Below are 21,104 nucleotides of genomic sequence, written 5' to 3'. Positions count from 1 at the left end.
GCCGTGTTAAATAACCATGCTGGGGTATGAGCAGATCCAGTCCTCATTCGATATAAAAGCGATGCTCCCTCTCGACGAAGTCGCTTGGTTAGGCATGCATGGCTCAAGCACAGTCATCAACAAAAGTTTACGGACCACGGGGTCTCAGAAAATGTTCAATTTCCGACCAGCTTGTAACAGTACTCAGTAAAACCGAACATCACAACGTTGTTCTCACATACTAGTACAGAGGCTGTACATACGAATACCTGCGCAGATTTCCAGCTTTTTTTTTTTTTTCATATCTCATGTTCCGTAAAATTCTGTGGTTTACTGTACGTGCTGGAACCCAAGGCAACCGAAAGTGAGTGCGGACGTCAGAATTTTGTAACTCGATTACTCTTTGGGGCTTTGACATTATGAGGATGAAAGAAGACTGCCTATGCAAGCGCATCAGCATTCTCTTTGCCAGCAATTAATACCAATGCGCGAGGAAATCCACTGAAACCAGCGTTGATCCTTTGTTGCTGAGGTCTCTCACGAGTGCTAGCGATTTTCGCGTTCTGGTGATGGCTCTGCTGGGGCATTTTGGAACCTTCATTCGTAGTTGCATTTATGGCCGTTTTCTATAAGAAGGGCAAAGCCACGCTTCCTTCGTCTGGGCGCGCTCGCTCAAGATATTACAACATGCTTGAACGCACTGCAAAACACGTTTATCTCGGCCGCAAGTATTTCGAAATTTAGGGCCACACACGTTGTAGCACGACATCAGTGCAAGCTGCCATGGATAACCGCGCCTTAGCGCAGTTCTCGTGATCGCAGCCCGCAAGCCAAGATAGCGAGAAAAAATACAGGTCTATTCCCTCAACGTATAGCTATCAAACAAAGGCTGCGAATAGCGCGCAGTAAACAGCTGTGCGCTGTAAAATAATTTGCACCCTTTAAAGTGAATAAGCGTCTAAATTGGTATATAACCACGACCCTTACAGGCAAAAATGGTGTAAGAGTGCGAGTTATAGACATGCTTACACCCTTACGCACCCCTCAGAGTGTAAATTATTTTACAGTGTACAGTGGCACTGCCAACATGTCCGACGGACGGGCGGGACGCTCGTTCCGCAGGGACGCTACATTGAAGACCTTACTAACTGTCCACTGCGCGCCGGTAAAATATATATATTCACTCACGATGAGCTACTGAGAAATTCAATTCGCACTATAATCTAACTACGAAACAAAAAAGAAATAAACGACGAATAAAACATGTTTGGTGTTTGTAGTTGAATATAATCAACGTCCATCGCTCCAGGATTTTCATCCCCATCTGTGCTATTCTCTCTCAAGCTGCAGACTAAAAGGACACACGTGATGGCACCACGTGCGCCGGTAAAATATATATATTCACTCACGATGAGCTACTGAGTAATTCAGTTCGCACTATAATCTAACTACGAAACAAAAAAAGAAAAAAAGAAATAAACGATGAAACTAACATGTTTGGTGTTTGTAGTTGAATATAATCAACGTACATCGCTCCAGGATTCTCCCCCCCCCCCCCTGTGCTATTCCCTCTCAAGCTGCAGACTAAAAGGACACACGTGATGACATCACGTGACGCGATAACCAACTACCTTTCTCGTAATTCGTTAAGGCAGTCTGAAACACGTGATGGAGGCCCAATGCACGCGTCGATTCACTCAGTTCGGGCGTGGTTCGTACTACAACCAGGACAGTGTGAGCAACACTGCAACAAACAATTGCGTCTTCTCTTGTTCCAGTCACGCGTGCCTGGAGGCGATTGTGTCGCCACAGCAACAGCGTCCCAACATCCGTGCCACGCGCGATCCGGCTGACACACTTCTCCCCGCGCAACCCTCTTCGCCGCAACACCTTTAATTCGACCCGCGGTAGGCAGCGAAACCGGGCAAGGCTTTCTTCCGTCGGCACGGCAGCAACGACGGCCCCGATCAGTGCACGACTGCCGATGCGTGGAGAGACCTGCACTGTACACTTATAATCCGCAACTTTTTTTATTATTTTATTCTCCTCTAACACAACCAATCGCCCCGCTCCGTGGAGTCGTATAAATATACACTCTCGCCGCGTCGTCGCTACACGCGGCCCGGGGCCCAGGGGCCTCGCTGGCAAATTTATTGTCCCAGTCCGCCGGCAGGCACACCCCTCGGAATCCGACCCACTTCTCGCCGCAAGCAGCCGACGGACCGGACGTCAACATCCTCCCAGCTTTGCTATCGATGCGCCGAGGCACGAACGGGGAGAGAGAGAGAAGGCCCCCGGACGAGCGTAATCGGCGCCCTTCTTTGCTTCCTCGTATAATGGAGATAAGAAAACGCGCGGGCAGGGCGGCTGAAACTAAACGACTCCCGCACAGACTCCGCCGGCAGGCGCCACGAGGCACTGCCGCGCGGCGAGTCTTCTTCATTCAGTTTTCTAGACTAACGAGCGCCCCTATATAACGCAGACGCTGCTCCCATTCACCGTGCGCGCAGTTCGCGCCGCGTGTACTATGTACATGTCAACCGTTTCGTTCCTTCCCCGGCTAGCACACTGCAGCCCCGATTATGGGCGGCGTCTCCGCTGGCGTGTATGCGCACGCGCTCCCCGGTCCCGTTTTCGCGGCAATTCAGCCAGCGCCGGACTGCGCGTGCAACTCGCCGGCCGAGGACAGAGAAGGCGCACGGTCCGTGTCACTCTCAACGGCCGCCGGGATAAAAAAACGGACCAGAGCGAGGGCGGCTTCGAGCACAGCGGCAGAACGCGGGCAGCCGACATTCTGCGGAGGTTATATAAAAGGGCGAGTAATATGCTCGCTTACCCCTCCACTTTACAGAAGTTCGTGGCTCTGATGTCTAGGCGAAAGCAGCGTGTATGACTGAGAGCAGTTGACAAGGCGCGACAACGCTGACAACGACTCGGAGCTCTTGGCCACATATGCCTCAGAAAGAGTGTTTTATTTATCCATCTTTAGCCGCTAGACCAATTGCCCCACGCGTCGGCGCGCCATCGCTGTCTACGGAATTGACCGCTGGGGAGAGTTCTAGCATATACGAAACGCGACCCCTAAGAGATAGCAACAATACTTAAGAGGTTTGCAAAAGAACGGACAAGTTAAGCTCTTTATAGGTATGACAAGCCTTCCGCATACCTGTAAAACACCGTCTTCGTGCTCGAGCTGTGTCCGGAGCGTTGCCCACGTGTCTAAAAGGTCTGCTTAGATAATGCTTCCCGCGTGACGTCGGACACACCCGCACACTTCGGGCCCTGGCGGCATCTTTGAGTTTTAACCAATCCGCAGTCGAACCTACCCCGGTATACGAATTGCGCGCTCGTGATTTGCCGACATCCACGTCCCATCCATAAGCATAGCCGATCACACGATAGATATACGATGCTGGCAAATCGCGAACCATTCTTGTGTGCGCGCGTACATTTTTGTAAAATGCAAGTGTTCTTTCCCTAACAAATCGGCTGATACAGGTACAAAAAGAAAAGAGTACAAATCAAAATCACTCTTATTTGATGTTTTATTTTAGGTCTGGTTGGGCATTGTGTACAAACCTTAAGACGCAAGTTCATCCTCGAACAACCAGCAAAAGCAAATAAGCTGCCATGTGCGCGTGTGCACTAGGTATACCATGCACACCGATCTTGCAACCTGTTCGCAAACGTAAGGTCGGCTCGGCAACCAAGCAAAGGCCAGTCGCAAAAAGTCAATGAAATTATAGTCAAGATGCATGGTCAACAGGAAACCAACATCACGTGCTAGGCTCTGTGAACCCGTATATACAGCTTAGGGTGCATAGGCGAAATCTTTGCCGCTGATAGTGACGGAGGCGCGGTCATCTCTCTGGGTGAGAAATCGCGCATCAAAAACGTTGCGCAGTGATTTCTTCTAACGAAGTTAACGCGATAAATAACGCTCCCGTCACTGGCCTGCGCCAACACTGCTCCGAAGTGGCCCCCGCAAGGGCAAGGCACGCCGAGATCAAGTGGCGTTAAGACGCAAGCACATGCCTTCCCTTCACCTCGGAGAAAGACCACCGCGACGAAAGCTCGGCCAAACGCTTTACCGTCAAATCCGGCCAAAACAAGCGGGGAAAAAATAGACGGAAAGCAGGGCGTAGTAAGACACTAAGAGGAAAACAAAAGGAAAAATCACACGCGCACGCACGCACACACAGGGAAGACAGCGTTTGGGAATAGAGACAGACTCTTGCGAAAAGGGAAAGAAAGAAGAAAAGCCGTGTGAGCGGACTGCTGAAATAAGCGACGCTATAGCGTCCGCGTCGAGAAACGCCAGCGCCGTACGGCGCAGCCAACGAGTTCAAGCTATAGCCGACTGACTGAGCTGGATCCTGCCGTGGAGTCAACGCACCACGGGCGTTCTTTCTTTCTTCGGCGCGCTTCGCGGATTTGCCGCGACTCCTTTTTTCTCGGCTTCGCGGCGCGGCTCTGAGCGAGGCCACGAGACCAACTCGAGGCTCGAAATAAAACGCTCACTTACGCTCCTCTTTCTTTCGCGCTGTTCTATATGTGTGTGTGTTCTCTTTTTTGTTTTTTTGTCTTTTTCTGCCCCTGAGACGCTGTAACAACAGAAGAAACCAGCGACACGCGCCGCCTTAGGCAACGAGAGTCGGGTTGATCTGGAACGGTCTTGCCCGTGGGCACTTTCTCCACTTCCCGCTTTTGTTGTCAGTTTCGGGGGCCGCCGCACGGAAAAGAAGCGGGTGAACAGCGGCGGCCGCTCGGTGGAACAAAGAGGCCTGAAATCGGAAACTCGCGACGATTAAAAGGGATTGACATGTCCAACATTTCTCGCGCGTTTTCGCTCTCTCCGCGCTGTCAAGTGATCCTTCGTCAGAACCAGCGCAGACACGCCGCTGCCTATGCCGCAGTCACCCTTTTGCTGTGTGCGTGCGTGCGTGTGTGTGTGTGTGTGTGTGTGTGTGTGTGTGTGTGTGTGTGTGCGTGTGTGCGTGCGTGCGTGTGTGTGCGTGTGTGTGTGTGCGTGTGTGTGCGTGTGTGTGGGGGGGGCGTGCGTGCGTGCGTGCGTGCGCGCGCGCGTGTGTGTGTGTGTGTGCGTGTGTGTGTGTGTGTGTGTGTGTGTGTGTGTGTGTGTGTGTGTGTGTGTGTGTGTGTGTGTGTGTGTGTGTGTGTGTTTGGCGATAGCCGAGGCACTGTTTTTACATATACAAAGATAAGAAAGTTATTCAAGCACATTTACCTAAAGATCTCGCACTCTGCAATAATATATTTGTGTGGCTTACATGCGCACACAAAGACATCGCACAGAATAACCTGTGGTCGACTGGGCTCATAGGAGCACGCGCTATGGTAGAGGCAATATGCGTTAAAAGGCATTGACAATGCTCATATAAGTGACGCTTTCTGTGTTTACTTCACTACCATGAAGATATCCATGCAGGCCTGCGTGAGTACACAGTACAGCGCGGTAACTAGTGCGACGAGTGCGAATTTAAAGTTTATTTGAGGCAACCGGGGAAAAAAAATAATATGCAGGTGCCTATAGGGAATTGTACAAGTAGGTCGTGTATACGGCATGCGTTTGATTTTCACTGCCGCCGATTTGACACAGTTTTCTTTTACGGTCCGAGCGGCATGGCGGTGAGCGCTTGATGCCTTATGCAGCGTAACACAGGCCTGAAGTTCGAAGCTATAGCGCGTTAGAGAGTACTTTGCAAAGTGCCCGAAATGAAGGCAGAAAGAGGTGGAGAGGGAAAGAAGAACTGATATGTCGATCAGTCGCACATATACGGTTAGCTACCCTACACAGTGCTAACGGGGATATGGGGCAAACCGAAATAAGGGACGGAGAGAGAACACTATCGCTACACGCACGCATGACTAACCTACCACATTAGAAACAGGTCACGTGAGGCCACTCGACCTCACACATTGCAGCAGTGCCCGCGTTAACTTTTGAGTCTGGAACGCTCGATGAAACGATGTAAGCATCTGTGCCCCTGAAAATGTCATGGAGTCCAGTCGGTTTAAAACAGTCCGAGTAAGGTCACGCTGGAAAACGTAAGAAACACAAAAAAGCCACGGTCGATTATAATTCTCCTCACACCTGCAGCTAGCCGCACACGTGTGGTTCCATGTCCATTCTAACGAGGAATGAGGCAGCAGCATGCTCTGAACGAAGGTGCATGATGTGCAAGAGAAGGGCACATGGTTTCCTCCCCGGTGGCTACAGGGGCTATAGCCACTGGGGAGGAATTTTCAATAATGTGGCCCGCTTCCATCATGAGCTGCATGTGTGCGTTGATGACCTTTGTCGATCATCCAGCCTACTGGGCGCAGCAACCTCTCGATGCAAAGAGTCGTCCAAATCAGAAGGTGTTTCCCAGGGCCACATCTCCCACTGACCTACAAACGCCAATGAAACCGTTTTCTTTTCTTTTTTTTTCTTTTTTTTTTAATCCTCCCACGCTGAATTGACGACTACTGGTGCCGGGGGTTCTGAAAAACACGTACAGCGTCCGCGGTATGCGCGAGACGGCTGTCCTCTCCGCTATTCCGGGTCCGCTTCAAATGCATAGGTTGTGCGCGGTGACTAAATTGTACTTGGTCACTTGGTTGCACAATTCCTTAGCAAAATGCCGCAAATTTCGCGGAAGCTGTACGGACGTCAACTTATACGATACGCATTCTTCCCTCGAGAAAAAGAGATGGTTCGTCGCAAGCCTCAGTGCAAAAACATACCCGTCACAATCCTCATTTTTTTTCATAAGACGAGCAGGTGACGCGAGGAAGTGCAACGGTAAGTTTCGGTGTGGCTCGACGGAACAAGGGGTGGGCGGGCCCCGGAACGGAAACCCACCTCGACAGCTTCTTTTTTTTTTTTTTCCTTCGCCAAACGTGCACTTATAGCAATTAAAGTAGTGCCTTAAATTTGCGCGTAACTTCTTGCACACCCCGTCGCCGAGCGAGTCACTTATCAAAGCGCAGCGCGCGAGGCCCTCGCCCTGCCCGTCGCCTACACAAGTAGTCGCGCCACCGTTCTATATAGGGTGGCTCGGGGACGCCTCGAGCTAGAAGTCTGCAGTCAATTTGGAAATACTTTAACGAAGTCTTTCGAGCATCTCAGCACGACGAGAGAATCGCCTCTCTGAGCTGCAGGTTTGCACTGGCGGCCTATACGCGGCGACCGGCGCATTCTGGAAGGTAAGTACAGCTTGTCATGGACGACAAGTTCGTTCAAACAGAACCCACGGTGGGGAAGAGAGGGAAGCGCCGTGACCGCGGAAGTGTGCGAAAAACGAAGCGGACAGCCCGAACACAGTAGTACGGGCGGCGACAGACGGTCTCGTCGCCCGTACACACTGCGTATACGTATATACTGCGGGCGACGAGACGCTCGATCACATCGCAAGTTTTTTTCTTTCTTTCTTTTTTTTTTTTACCCATGCATACACGGGCTCTTCGCGCTCGTTCGGTGAAAAGAAAGCAGATGATGGCCCGAGATAGCTGTGCACAGCTGCACGTCACTTTAGAAGCGCTGAGAAAGCCCGTGCTATATAGGAGATGCGCGCGCGCAGAAGCGCGAGAAGTTTATACATCTATACGCGTGTGTGGACGTCACAGAACGCGCACAGAACCGATACGGATGGCACCCTATACATAAGTATAGAGAGAACGGGGTTGCAGATCTCAAATATTTGGACAAGGAGCGCGCTCAGGCAATCCGTGCCGGTTGAAAAAGCGTACGATCCGTATTTAGAGAGGAAGAGAGAGAAAAGCAAACTTTTCAAATGCAAACATGGTCAAATGGACGCACGGCATATATGCGCCGATGGCGTCGCGTTTAACCGATTCGCAGCCGGTCAGTTAATTCTCTTCACAGTGACTGCGCCAGAATGAGCGCCGCCGAGAGGACAAGGAGGAGGAGGAAGAAAGAAAGAGAGAAGGCGGGGATGTTAACGATAAATGCGTCTTGTTGGCTACCCTACAGTGGGGGACGGGAAAGCGGGAATAGAGAGACGAGACAGAGAGAGGAGTAGGGGGAAAGAAAGTTGCGGTGAGTTAGCGCACGCGCGCAGAGGGCCTCATCAAGTCAAAGGCGTTCACGCAGGCCAGTCGCCCTCAAGAAAGGCAAAGGTGCCTTCACAGCTTTGTGGACCGACCAGCGATGGGGAGAGTCTTCAAGTATCGCCTGCACGTACAACGGCCGATCGTCCAAGAATGTCACATGGGCCTATGCGGTGTTGCACTGTCCATGAGAATGAAAGCAAGCCCGTCGAGGTGAGCAAACAGGCCCGAACGCCGCATGCTACGAGGACGCAAGGTAGAGCCCGCGAAGGAAAAAGGAGTCAAAACAAGAGCATTTAGCGAGACAAAGGCGGTCGCCTTGGGACCAGCCTTCGCTCCAGAAATTTGCCGCACTTTCCTAGGACGCCGTAATTATTTTATTTTTTTCGTCTTTGAGATGTGCCCGTGAACGCGTACGTACGTATACACAACGCTCCACATTCAGATAAAATGAGCAAACCGCACGGGCTGTCAGCGCCTGAAAGAGACATAATTTCGTGAACACTCTAATTAGTTTAATGTGACTGGCAGCGAAAAGAAACGCATGCAATAGCAGACAAAAAAAAAATGACCTTACTCAAGGAATAAGTATCAAGAACGAGGAGGATTTTGCAGCAAACTTTAACGTTGAAGCGAGACTTACCTCCCATACACAAACGGACACAAAGAAATGGCTGAGAGCACGCACTGACGGTGGCTTCGACAATCACCTGAAAACTACAAAACATAGCAGTAAGGTCAACCTCCGTCAGCCAAATGTAACTATATGCTGTCGACTAAACAATGTTAAATTTAAGATTCAAGGCGCCGGTTTGCGGCTTGCATCCTGATCGATCAGGCTATATACAACGTGCCCCCGGCCGGAAATGCTCGTTTGTGCCATTGCTAATACGATGCATTGTCGCACCGCAATATTCACTCATTTTTCTTTCCTCTCCCCACCTGAGCACTCAACTACTGCACATAAATTTAAACAAGATAGCACTCGAAGACAGTAATTGGAAGGCCGTCGTTCGTGCAATCATCGTCCGTGGGGCAGCGCGAGACTGACCGACAAAAATGACGCGTACAAGGCCGAACGGGCACACAATCTGGCAGCTTGCGAGCCATCCCAGCGCACCATGCCGCGTCGGCCAGCCCGCTATGTATATACCTCCTCGACACGACGCCCTGAAACGAATCTGCTAAACGTTCCGACTCGCGAGTAAATTTCCGCATCACACGAACTATAAAGTGAGGGTGATTTAACATACCGAAGCTGCACTATGAGAGACGCCGCATTGGGTTCGACCACTCTCTAACGTATACACCCAAAGCATGGCATATATGCGCGAGTTTATGTATTCAGCCCCCGTCGGGATATACGCCCCGCCACCCCTCCGCGGCCGGGAAGCGAATTCGCGATATGACACTCAACAGCAGAATGGGTTTATTGTTTTCGTGTCGCCTAGTGGTCGTACTTTTTACATCATATTTGAACTACATGCACAAAAAAAGCAGCCGCCCCCCCCATGTATATATATATATATATATATATATATATATATATATATATATATATATATATATATATATATATATATATATATATATATATATATATATATATATATATATAGCAGCCGAACTATGACGAGTGAGGATAGGTTAGCAGGACTCTTTGAGGAACTATCAGACGTTGTCTGGGATATTATCGGCCTTAGTGAGGTTAGAAGAACTGGTGAGGCTTATACAGTGCTGGCAAATGGCCACGTCATCTGCTATAGTGGGCTACCAGATAAGAAGCAGTTCGGAGTAGGATTACTAATCCATAAGGACATAGCGGGCAACATTGACGAATTCTACAGCATTAATGAGAGGGTAGCAGTAGTCGTAATCAAACTTAACAACAGGTATAGATTAAAGTTCGTATAAGCCTACGCTACAATATCCAGTCATGATGATGATGAAGTAGATCAGTTTTATGAAGATGTTGAATTAGCGATGAGAAAAAGGCTAAGTCAATATACTGTAGTAATGGGCGACTTCAATGCAAAACTGGGGAAAAGGCAGGCTCGTGAACAAGCAACTGGCAACTACGGCGTCGATTCTACACTCTTAAACAAATGCACACCCTTTGGGGTGTATATTTGCCACACAACAATAATCGTTATCTGTCTTGCTTGCGTTTCCTTTCTTGAAAACACTGCGCTCCCTACTAAGCGTAGCAAGAGAAAGTGGACCTGTAAAAGCCGTTGGTGAACCAAGAAATGAAACAGACTTCATACCTTCTGCCGATACCAGTATAGTGAAGGATGTTGAAGTGTTAGGTAAAGTGCAGTGATCATAGGATGGTGAGGTCTAGGATTCACCTCAATTTGAAGAGAGAAAGAGTAAAATTGGTCAGGAAGAAACAGGCCAACCTAGACGCAGTAAGGGTAAAAGCAGCCCACTTCAGGCTGCTACTTTAAAACAAATAAGCAGCCTTAGAACATAGAGATTAGGATGAGATACAGGTAATGAATGAAATCGTAATTAGGCTGGCTTCAGAGGCAGCAAGTGAAATGGGAGGTAAGGCACCAAGGCAACCAGTAGGCAGCTCTCCCAAGTAACAAAGGAATTAATAAAGAAACGACAAAGAATGAAAGTGTCCAGCTCAAAAGATAAGATAGAATTCACGGAACTGTCAAAACTGATCAACAAGGATAAGATACGGGATATTCGAAATTATAACGGGAGAAAGGCTGAGGAAGCCGTAAAAAATGGACACAGCATGACATCACTGAGAAGGAAACTTGGCATAGGACAAAGGGAGATGTATGCACTTAAAGATAAGCAAGGTAATATCATCAGAAATCTCGAAAGTATTGGACAAGCAGCGGAAGAAGTTTATACTGACGTGTACAGTGCCCAGAGGAGCCACGATACCTCCATTCGAAGCAGTAATGAACAGGTTGCAGAGACTCCTTCTATACCTAGCGATGAGATTACAAGGGCCTTGCAATTCGCGAAACGGGGAAAAGCGGCACGAGAAGATAGAATAACAGTCGATTTATTCAAAGGTAGAGAAGACATGATGCTTGAAAAACTGGCGGCTCTCTATACGAAGTGTCAGTTATAGTTTCAGTTTATTATTCGTTCATAACAATTTGTTACAAAAAATGGTATACAGACAAGGGTCCCAAAGTCAGACACTGCACCGGGACCCTTGGATTAGAAGTTATATAAAAAAAATAAAGCGGAATACAGAGCAGAGAAACAAGTTATGAAATAAGCAAAATATAACCAAGAAACTGAGTGACGACACACATAAAAGAGTGTCTAAAGTGTCTATCGAATTCAAGGGTGCCAGAGAAGTGGAAGAATGCAAACATTGTGCTAATCTACAAATGAGGGAGACGTTAAAGAATTCAAAAGTTATAGGCCCATTAGCTTACTCCCAGTAATAAATACAATATTAACCAAGATAATTTCCAAAAGAATAAGGGTAACACTGCAGTTGGGCCAACCAAGGGAACAGGCTGCCTTCAGGAAGGGATAGTCTACAATTGATCAAATCCATGTCATTAATCAGGCAATTATTAATCAGAAATCTACATCGTACAATCAGCCTTTCTATGTGGTTTTCATAGATTACGAAAATTAATTTGATTCAGTAGAGACAGCAGCAGTCATAGAGGCATGACGTAATCAAGGATTACAGGCCGCTTCCGTAAATGTATTGAAAGATATCTACAGAGATGCCATAGCTATCTTAATTCTCCACAAGAAAAGTAGGAAGATGCCTATAAAGAAAGGTGGCAGACAAGGAGACACAACCTCTCCAATGCTATTCACTGCGTGCTTGGAAGAATAATTCGAGCTATTAAACTGCGAAGGTTTAGGAGTAAGGATCGACGGCGAATATCTCAGCAACCTTCGGTTTGCAGATGACATTGTTCTGTTCAACTACACTGGAGACGAGTTACAACAAATGATTGAGGACCCTAACAGAGTGAGTGTAAGAGTATGGTTGAAGATTAATAAGCAGAAGACAAAGATAATGATAAATAGCCGGGCAAGGGAACAAGAGTTTAGGATCGCCAGCAAGCGTCTATAGAGTCTTTGAAGGAGTACGTTTACCTAGGTCAATTACTCACAGGGAACCATGGTCATGAGAAGGAAATTGACAGAATAATAAAAATGGATTGGAGCGTATATGGCAGACATTGTCAGCTCCTGATTGGAAGCTTACCATTATCATCGAAAAGGAAAGTGTACAGTCAGTGCATTTTACCGGTGCTGACATATGGGGCAGAAACTTGGAGACTGAGAAAGAAGCTTGAGAACAAGTTTAGGACGGCGCAAAGAGCGATAGAGCGAAGAATACTAGGCATAACGTTAAGAGTCAGAAAGAGACCGGTTTGGATCAGAAAGCAAATGGCTATAGCCAATATTGTATAATTGATAGTAAGAAAAAGAAATGGAGCTGGGCAGGTCATATAATGCGTAGGTTAGATAATCGGTGGACCATTAGGGTTACAGAATGGGTATCAAAAGAAGGGAAGCGCAATCGAGAACGGCAAAAGACTACGTGGAGCGATGAAATTAGGAAATTCGCAGGCGCTAGTTGGAATCGGTTGGCGCAGGACAGGGGTCATTGGAGATAGCAGGGAGAGGCCTTCGCCCTGCAGTGGAGATAAAATAGGCTGGTGGTATATATAAATAGGAATGAATAAATACGTAAATATACATTATATTCAAACTAAAAATAATTATATGTATGTATATTCATATTGCAAGCGAAAGTCAATTTCTGTGTCCTACGTCTCGTATATATATATATATATATATATATATATATATATATATATATATATATATATATATATATATATATATATATATATATATATATATATATATACACACACACACACACACACACAGTGCAGTTCCGCTCTCGTGCGAAACGGGTAGCGGTGATTGAAAAGGCCAGGACGAATCAAATTTTAACCTCTGATTTTGGTTACCAGAGTGCTGATGGTTCCAGTTCTCTCCCCCCCCCCCTCCCCCGGTATTTATTAATGAACACCTCTGCCCTGCCTCGAAGAAACTTCTTGGACAAGTTGTTGAGCGAAAGAAGGAAAAAGCATGGAAGTACGCGTGGGCAAGGGGCGGCAAAATTTTCGCGCGCAATACAGACACTTCGAATGTACTGCGCATATCTTGCGTTGCGGACATCGATAAGATGAAATGAGGATCCAGGAATCCGAGCATTTTTCCAATCGCCATTCACATCGATGGCTAGTAAATCGCTGAGCCCTGCGGATGCCACTAAAATTTATTGTAACAAGCCGTGCACATCTTACTTCCTGTTAAAGACTCAGTCAGCGCGTAATAAGTCTGATGAGCTGTGTTCCTTGCTTTCATGTTTTGGCTTTCCATTTGATGTTATTATGCTTTGTGAAACGTGGTACCGACATGAACACGAAGCAATACAGATTCCGGTTTACACAAGACACTACTTAAATCGCTCAGTCAAGAACGGTGGAGAAGTACTTTTCATGGCCAGAGAAAGTTTTCAGTGTGATAAAATCGACAACATTACGGCGGTCACGCCGGACTTTGAAATTTTGACTGTCATTCATGACAAAAGCATTTTTTTTTTGTTTTATATCGCAAGTGTAAAGGTGTCCAGAGTGACACTATCCATGGCTATATACTCTGCATGCAGAGGGGTAAGAGGTGAAGGGACAGAAAAGACGGGATAGGTGATGATGACGACAGAGTAGAGCGTTACCGAGGTAACCGTCGAGCAAGCGCTCTATACGGGCACTTTTACACGCCCGCGCTGAGGCTGCAGATACGTAGCCTCGAAAATTAACACAGACGTGCGTGTGGCACAGCTAAGGTGACCGCCACAGGGGCTGTCAGAATCAGGCGCGCACAATCTCGCACGCACTCCTTAGTGCCGTCATGTGCTTAGATTTAGGCGCACGTTAAAGAACCCCAGGTGGTCAAAATTTCCGGAGTCCTCCACTACGGCGTGCCTCATAATCAGAAAGTGGTTTTGGCACGTAAAACCCCAAATATTATTATTTAGTGCCGTCACTGCATAAACCGCACAGTGGATGCACGCGCAGCGTGAGGGCGTCTCATCGTGCGATCGCCGCCAGCATTTACTCATGAGTGGTTGCGCACAGCAAACATGTCAGCGCGCGCGCCAACGCGCAGCAAAAGGCCGCTCCGGGCGCGTTCTGACCCGATCTTCCCACTGAGATCTGCGCGAACGAAAGAATGCACGCAAGGTCTACAGACAGAAGCGAGAACTTGCCCCGCCAAGTGGCTCGGCTCGCTCGGCGCAGCGCTCGTTCGTCACGGCCCTCCCTAAAGAGACGGCGAGCGAAAGAAGACCGCTGCTTGCGCGTCTGATCTATCGCAGGACCTCCCTTCGGGACACATGTTGGGTGCCTGGAAGGCTCCTTCCTTGTCAGAGGCCACGTCGCCCTCCTTCCTCCGTTCCACAGCAGCGGGCACGAGCGCGCTCTCGAAAGCGCGCGTACGCCACATGAAATCGGAAGAGCGCGTCACGCCGCGCGAGCCCAAAGAAAGAAGTGATCAGGACCCGGCGGTCGGATATTAATGGTCCGCACAAAGAGAGGCGATTCTGGCCGCGCGTCACCGGCGCCGCACGCGGCAGAAGCGAGCCAGAGATGAATGGGCGGGAGGGGAACACGGCGGATCGGGCGCGGTGCTGTGCCGACGACGCTGTTGCTATAGCTACGCGCGCTCGAGTGTGCCGGCAGTGCCCGCGGCACGCTTACCGAGCGCAATGCGAACGTGGCAGTGCAGCTACAGCGGGTCGAACAGAGGGCAACTGCTGCCAAAAAACAGCGATGGGCTGGCCCAACGAAGAAAGGACACGAATACGATGACGGCGGCGACACGACGGTTAGAACATGGCGGACCCTGGGCTGAACCCGGTGTGGAGGCAAATGGAGCCTTCTCTTCTGGACACTTTTGCCAAATGGAACGCGATTTGTTGTTGCTTATGCGAACCTTATTTTGCGAAACCTCCCGGACTTCCCTGGCCGTGGCTGCGCGATGCGGCTGTTGTCCTGCCGAACAGCTCGCACGCAGGACAGCACTGTACCAACTTTACTATACCATTACAGGTGTTCAGGCTGCACGCTGACCTCGTTTTCTACGGAATTACGCAGTGGTAAAACAAATACCTCGATATCTTCATGCAACAAATACACGTCATCAAGAGCATAATTCCTTTAATAAGGCAGACCTTTTATAACCTTTCTATGCTGACTTTCCTATAACCATTAGGTCACAATCCCACGTATCTATACTTCTATATATATCCTGCCCGCGCCAACTATCTCTTTGAGATGATCGCCAAGCGTTGATGATGATTTCCGTATACTATGCCACATAACCACGATGGGGGGTTTGGCAAAGAAGCGGGCGGCACATTTGAAATAAATAAGAGCACAGGCCAAAACACAAGCAAACAATAAGAATTGTCACTTTACGCAGCATGTAGGGGCACGCGAGAGCATATGCACGCGCCAGTTTACGCCAAAGACGCGCAGCAATGAAATGGGCGAATGTATAGGATTTCATTAACCACTTCGCGAAAGCTTCGCTTTGTGCGTTGGATCTGATGCATAACTCTTTTTAGAATAAATCAGTATACCTGCCAAGCCTCCGAGCGCGCTACGATTACCACAAGACGCGCTGTTGTCGAACAGCGACCCAGAAGCAATAACCGCAGTTCAACTTGTGATATTGATGTTTAGCTCTGTTATATACTTATAATGAAGAAAAGCAATTTTTTTTTTTACTTTGCCCGCAGGTTTCGGCAGTTCTAAACTTCTAAACATGCTATAGGAAAAAGTGTGCATGTTAAAGGGAGGTGTGCCAGCTTCAGTGGACTAAGTTTTAATAAGCTAATAAAACAATCATAAAAAAGAATGAGTCATATATACCAGGTGTGGCGTGTACTAACTTATGAAGCAGAAATCCTTTGACAAACCAAACGCTCGCAAAGTCCACGTTGCAAGTTTGCCGAAATGAACCTTTGCTTTGACTCTACCTGACATCAAACAGCAAATAAGTTTTCGTTCTTTATTTTACTTATTACGGCCGAATCTTAAATCTGTGTTGTTTTGTAACTGCTTCATATTTAAACGCCACATTATTTATACTTTAATTAGCGCCATCACGGGCTTGAAGCGAAAGAACTACCTGCGGTGCGTTCCTGGAATAGACATTACAACGTCAAATATAGCACAGAGTATTATTTCTTCTGGAATCGACGGTCTACTAAAACTGGTAGGGAACGCCGTTCTTAATGCGTGGTTTGTTTCCCGATACCACAGTTACCTGACGACTGACAAACCGTGGCCCCAAGGGCCGATTGCTGAAACGTGTATACGCTCGCAAACAAACAGCGCAAACAACTGCCACAAAAAAACAACAACAAAAAGGCTACGCACGAGAGAGTTACAAATGCAGGACATTAAACGCAAAATCAGAAAGCCCACGCTGGCACGCATGCGAAGCCACTCAGCGCCACGTCATAAGCACACTGTGACGTCACACAACGGCGTAATAATAATAATATTTGGGGTTTTACGTGCCAAAACCACTTTCTGATTATGAGGCACGCCGTAGTGGAGGGCTCCGGAAATTTAGACCACCTGGGGTTCTTTAACGCGCACCTAAATCTAAGCACACGGGTGTTTTCGCATTTCGCCCCCATCGAAATGCGGCCGCCGTGGCCGGGATTCGATCCCGCGACCTCGTGCTCAGCAGCCCAACACCATAGCCACTGAGCAACCACGGCGGGTCACAACGGCGTAAGACGTCATATGAGCAACGCGCAATGTGCGGGCTCTATAGTATACCGCAGCCTCGAAGAAGCAAAAGTATTACTTTAGGTCAAACTACGTTCTTCCTTCATCAAGGCGTGCTGTTGGGAAAGTTCGTGCCTGCTACAAGACATGAAACGTTGAAAGACGCGAACGGACACGTACTCTAAGGCAGCACTGGGAAGTATCGAAGATACATGTATCTTAGATACGATCTTGGATAGTCTTTGGGTATCTTGTATCTGTATCATGATGCGTCTGGCAAGACGTGTATCAGTAACTGTATCTCCGATACATTAAAGAACGTATCATGTATCTTAAGATACTGCTATCGCAAAATCACCGTGCGGAACTGTAAATGTTGACTGAACTCCGCTTTTCAAGCTGATACTGCTGCCACTAAGCCACCTGGATAAAGGCAGCGGCATTATTTTATGTTCCCCGTTTGAAATCGCAGAATCAGCAGCAACGCTGTAGCGAGTTAGGAAAGCCTTGGGTTGTTGCTCGAGGCACGGTTCTCGGGCGCCGAAAGCAGTCGCGCACGGCGGCCAAGGAGGCCGAGGGTGAACACGAGCACGGGTTCGCATCCCGCGGTCGCGAGGAGCACGGCTGCGACGACGACGGTGGTGGCATCGCGGCAACTACGACGGGAGGAGTGCCTAGCGGAAACGCTGCCAATGAGAGGCTCTTGCCGCCGAGGAGCGCAGAGTAATGGGAAACGCGCGCGTGCTCACCAGAGGCCGCGGCAGAGGCTGGGCAGACGCAAAAGACCGCGGCCAGAAGAAGATTGCTCCGCTTTAAATGACCAGTCTGTCGGAAGGAGCCGAAACAACGCCCTCCCTCCCGCAAGCTTGGTGCGACGGCAAACAAACAGAGCGACGAGAAGACGCGCTCATTCGGCCCAGGCAAAGCGTCGCAGCTTGGCGGGGTCAATGACTACTCTTTCAGCTGGCGAGCGCCCGCCCGCTTGAGCAACACACGCTCTAGCAGCCGCCGGCATTACTTCGCTGGAAACCCGGTCTGCGAAGAAGAATGAGAGAACGCCGATTGCTTCCAGTCAGCAGAATGAACTCGACGGCCGATGTCCGAAAAACGCATGGATGCTTAAAAATTGCGGTCATCGTTAAAAAAAAAAATGGTCATATCAAGAACGCAGTGTAACTCGCGATCTTCTCTCTCTGTACAGCAATTACTGCTGCTCCATTTTCGCGCCACGGGCATTTGCCAACAATGTTCCAGATCTGATGTGCTTATGCCTTTGCGAGATGAATTTTTACACTATTTCTGGCGCCTCTCGGTGGTGTAATTTTCTTTCGCGTAATTGTCTCATACTTCGCAATCATTACTGCTTCGCCTTTCCTGTGAAATTGCAGCCTCCTTTTTTTTTTCTCTCTTTTTCCCCCCATTTTTACTGTGAGTCCGAGTGTAAGGGCATGACTGCTATTGATTCTGAGTTGGAGTGAATCCGGCATGGCCTCATTTCGGCTACTGGGTTAATTATATATATTTATGACCTCTGCATGCGAGTGGCGTTGTTTCGATTCCTAATAAATGTTGTAAATTATTAGAAGATATCTTTTCGTGAGTCGTTAGCACTGCTTACCGGAAAGAGAAGCAATAGTGAGACACATATAATTCCCGAGCATTTCATGCGCCGTTGATACACGACTCTGCCTAAAGGGTGACTGAAGCCTACAGATTTTCTTTTTTTTTTCATGGTCAGAAAAGCACGCAAAGCAAATTGAACTGAGTTGAACATACGTCAACATACTCATTCTTTAGGCATAGGCTATCCATATCATCAGAAAGAATTTTTAGTTGGCTACCTCCTTCTCTCTAAAAAATGTATTAAACTTTGTCCTGTGTACATATTTAGATATATTGTGTCTGTGCATGGTAGTTACATTGGAAATTATATATATACATATATATATATATATATATATATATATATATATATATATATATATATATATATATATATATATATATATATACACACTGAAGTGAGAAAAAATTTTAAGGGAAAAGGTAAAAACAACTCAACAGAAAGCTCAAATTACGTGGGCAACAGAATTGTGGTAATGACAATTTAGGAGGAGAGGTGATTCGGCATCGCCCCCCCCCCCCAGGAAAATTCTGGAGGGGGCTCGGGCCCCGGAGCCCAGCCGCAGTCGGCGCCTATGTGATACAACTACAATGCGTGGCATATAGGCCACCGCATAAAAGACGCCGCCGCGTAAAATGTGCAAACGTACCACAAAGGCGCATATTTCGGGCCCCACGCAACCCAGTTCTTGCAACTGCTAGCGGCGGCAGAGAAATCCTGGGAAGGAGTGAGCAACGCAAAAGTCAGTCACCTAAGTGACATCTAAATGATGCCATCAAGAGTGGCTGAAGAAGGGGCGATTTCGCTGGAGTCGGCGCTTTCACGGGGTCTTCGTCAGGCCCCTCGAGGCGTTGGCCAAATGAGAAAATGTGCGCCGACCATGTTGCGCCGCGCATGAGCAGGTGACACCTGGCGGGCGCGGTAATGATAACGGTGTACGCGTGTGCGCTAAAACGTTCCTGTTACATCTATCGTTTCCCAACGTATACGCGTCTAGATACCTGCCTGACGTTCCCGAAAGCAGTGACTCGTATTTTTGAATGAGTTTCAATTGCAGCTTGCGAAAGCTACTGCCGGCACTTGCAGGTACAGATACAGCGCGAGCAGACGTGACGGTAGGAGAGGAAGACACCAGAACTACATTTGCACGCACTGTACATAAAGGCAACATCCCGTCAGTCTCGCGCAACGAAATGTGTTACCGAAGATGTTTGCTTCACGACAGCGACTCCGCCACTTTCAGGTTGTTCGTACACACATTGCGCCGAGTTACACAACAGCAACATGCGTTGAGGCTGCATACCATTCCTATTCGTCTGGAACCGTCTGTTTTCTTATTTACCATGCAGCACAAGGTTGTTCTGTAAGAAGCTATCCCAAACATAAGCTGTGCCGAATGAAGAAGGAGGCCGAAGATGGAGCCACACACACTGGTACAGAAGCTAGATAAGCAGGGATAAAGAACCTCAGAAAGGCTGGCTTATTCCCGTTTATCCAACTTGTATAAAGCAATGCCGAGTAACGCGTGGCTGTACATATTATAGCATTCCGTATTTAGCAGTGACCGTGCGAAATAGGAGGCGCAATAAAAAACACATTACACCCGCTGCATCCTCTCCTGTTCCGTGTTGCAATTGCAAAATGCTGGTTTATCAAGCCGGCGACCTTACGTGGCTTCTGAGAGCGCTTAGCGCTCATAATGAACGAACGCAGCGTTATAGTCGACAAACCGTCAGCCTTGCATGAAGCGCACATATGAAAGCGACACCGTTGCGCGATGGCTGAGCGTGCAAGCCGCAACACCGTCGGTAGTATACGTTGCCGCCCGCGATTTTTCGCCCAGCTCGTCCAACGTTGAAAGGGACAACCGTAAAATACGCGCTCCTTTCGTCAGCGCACACAGGAAACGCCAGACGCGCCGTAATCTAAACTACAAGAAAGCATTCAGCAGTAAAAGCAGCGACAGCGAGTGATGCAAGAGAGAGGCCAACCGCCTCTAATCAGCACGCGTGCCGGTGCGCATGCGCTTTATCGCGCAGAAACCTTTCGCGCCCTGCAGCGACTAATGACAACGGCGCCGCGGACGGGAAGCGCATAACCAGCAAGAGTTGCTCTTTAATAAGAACTAATCTTCAACAGCTCGTGGAAGTTACACAGCCGCTTGAGTGTACTCCAGCCCGCACCCCGCACCCCTTTTTTTCCTCGTGACGACGTCCTTGAAGAATAGTTATCCGAGGGCCCCATGCCTTGCTAAGGGAAGATGTCAACGAGTGCATCTGTGCCGTATCGAGTCCTCAACGCTCAACCCCGGAATTGCTTAATGGGAGGAAGAACAGGCGATATCGTGTGGGTTGACCCGCTCGAATGCCTCCCGCGCTACACGTGCGTATTTTGAAAAAACCGCGCACATCGGTAGGTGTGCGTTGGGTGCAGCGCCAGGCATCAAAGTGATCGCCGTGCCCGGGAAATATCTGTATTCTGTTGACAGGAGCTTTATAAAGTTGCGCTCAAGCGTTCGATCTCCTCTAAACCGAGGACAAACCGAAACGCGCAGGCTGAGACAGAAGACTCAGCCAAAAGTCGCAACCATCATTTGA

General features: G+C 48.4%; 1 protein-coding gene across 2 annotated transcripts in view; it reads right to left on the bottom strand.

Annotated features, from left to right (window-relative positions):
• Positions 1–21,104, bottom strand: part of LOC139061089 (uncharacterized) — a 395,355-nt gene that overhangs the window by 164,800 nt on the left and 209,451 nt on the right. The window lies entirely within an intron of this gene.

Source organism: Dermacentor albipictus, chromosome 1 (genome assembly GCF_038994185.2).
Source record: "Dermacentor albipictus isolate Rhodes 1998 colony chromosome 1, USDA_Dalb.pri_finalv2, whole genome shotgun sequence".
NCBI classification, from domain to species: Eukaryota; Metazoa; Arthropoda; class Arachnida; order Ixodida; family Ixodidae; genus Dermacentor; species Dermacentor albipictus.
This window is presented reverse-complemented; position numbering and strand designations above follow the sequence as displayed.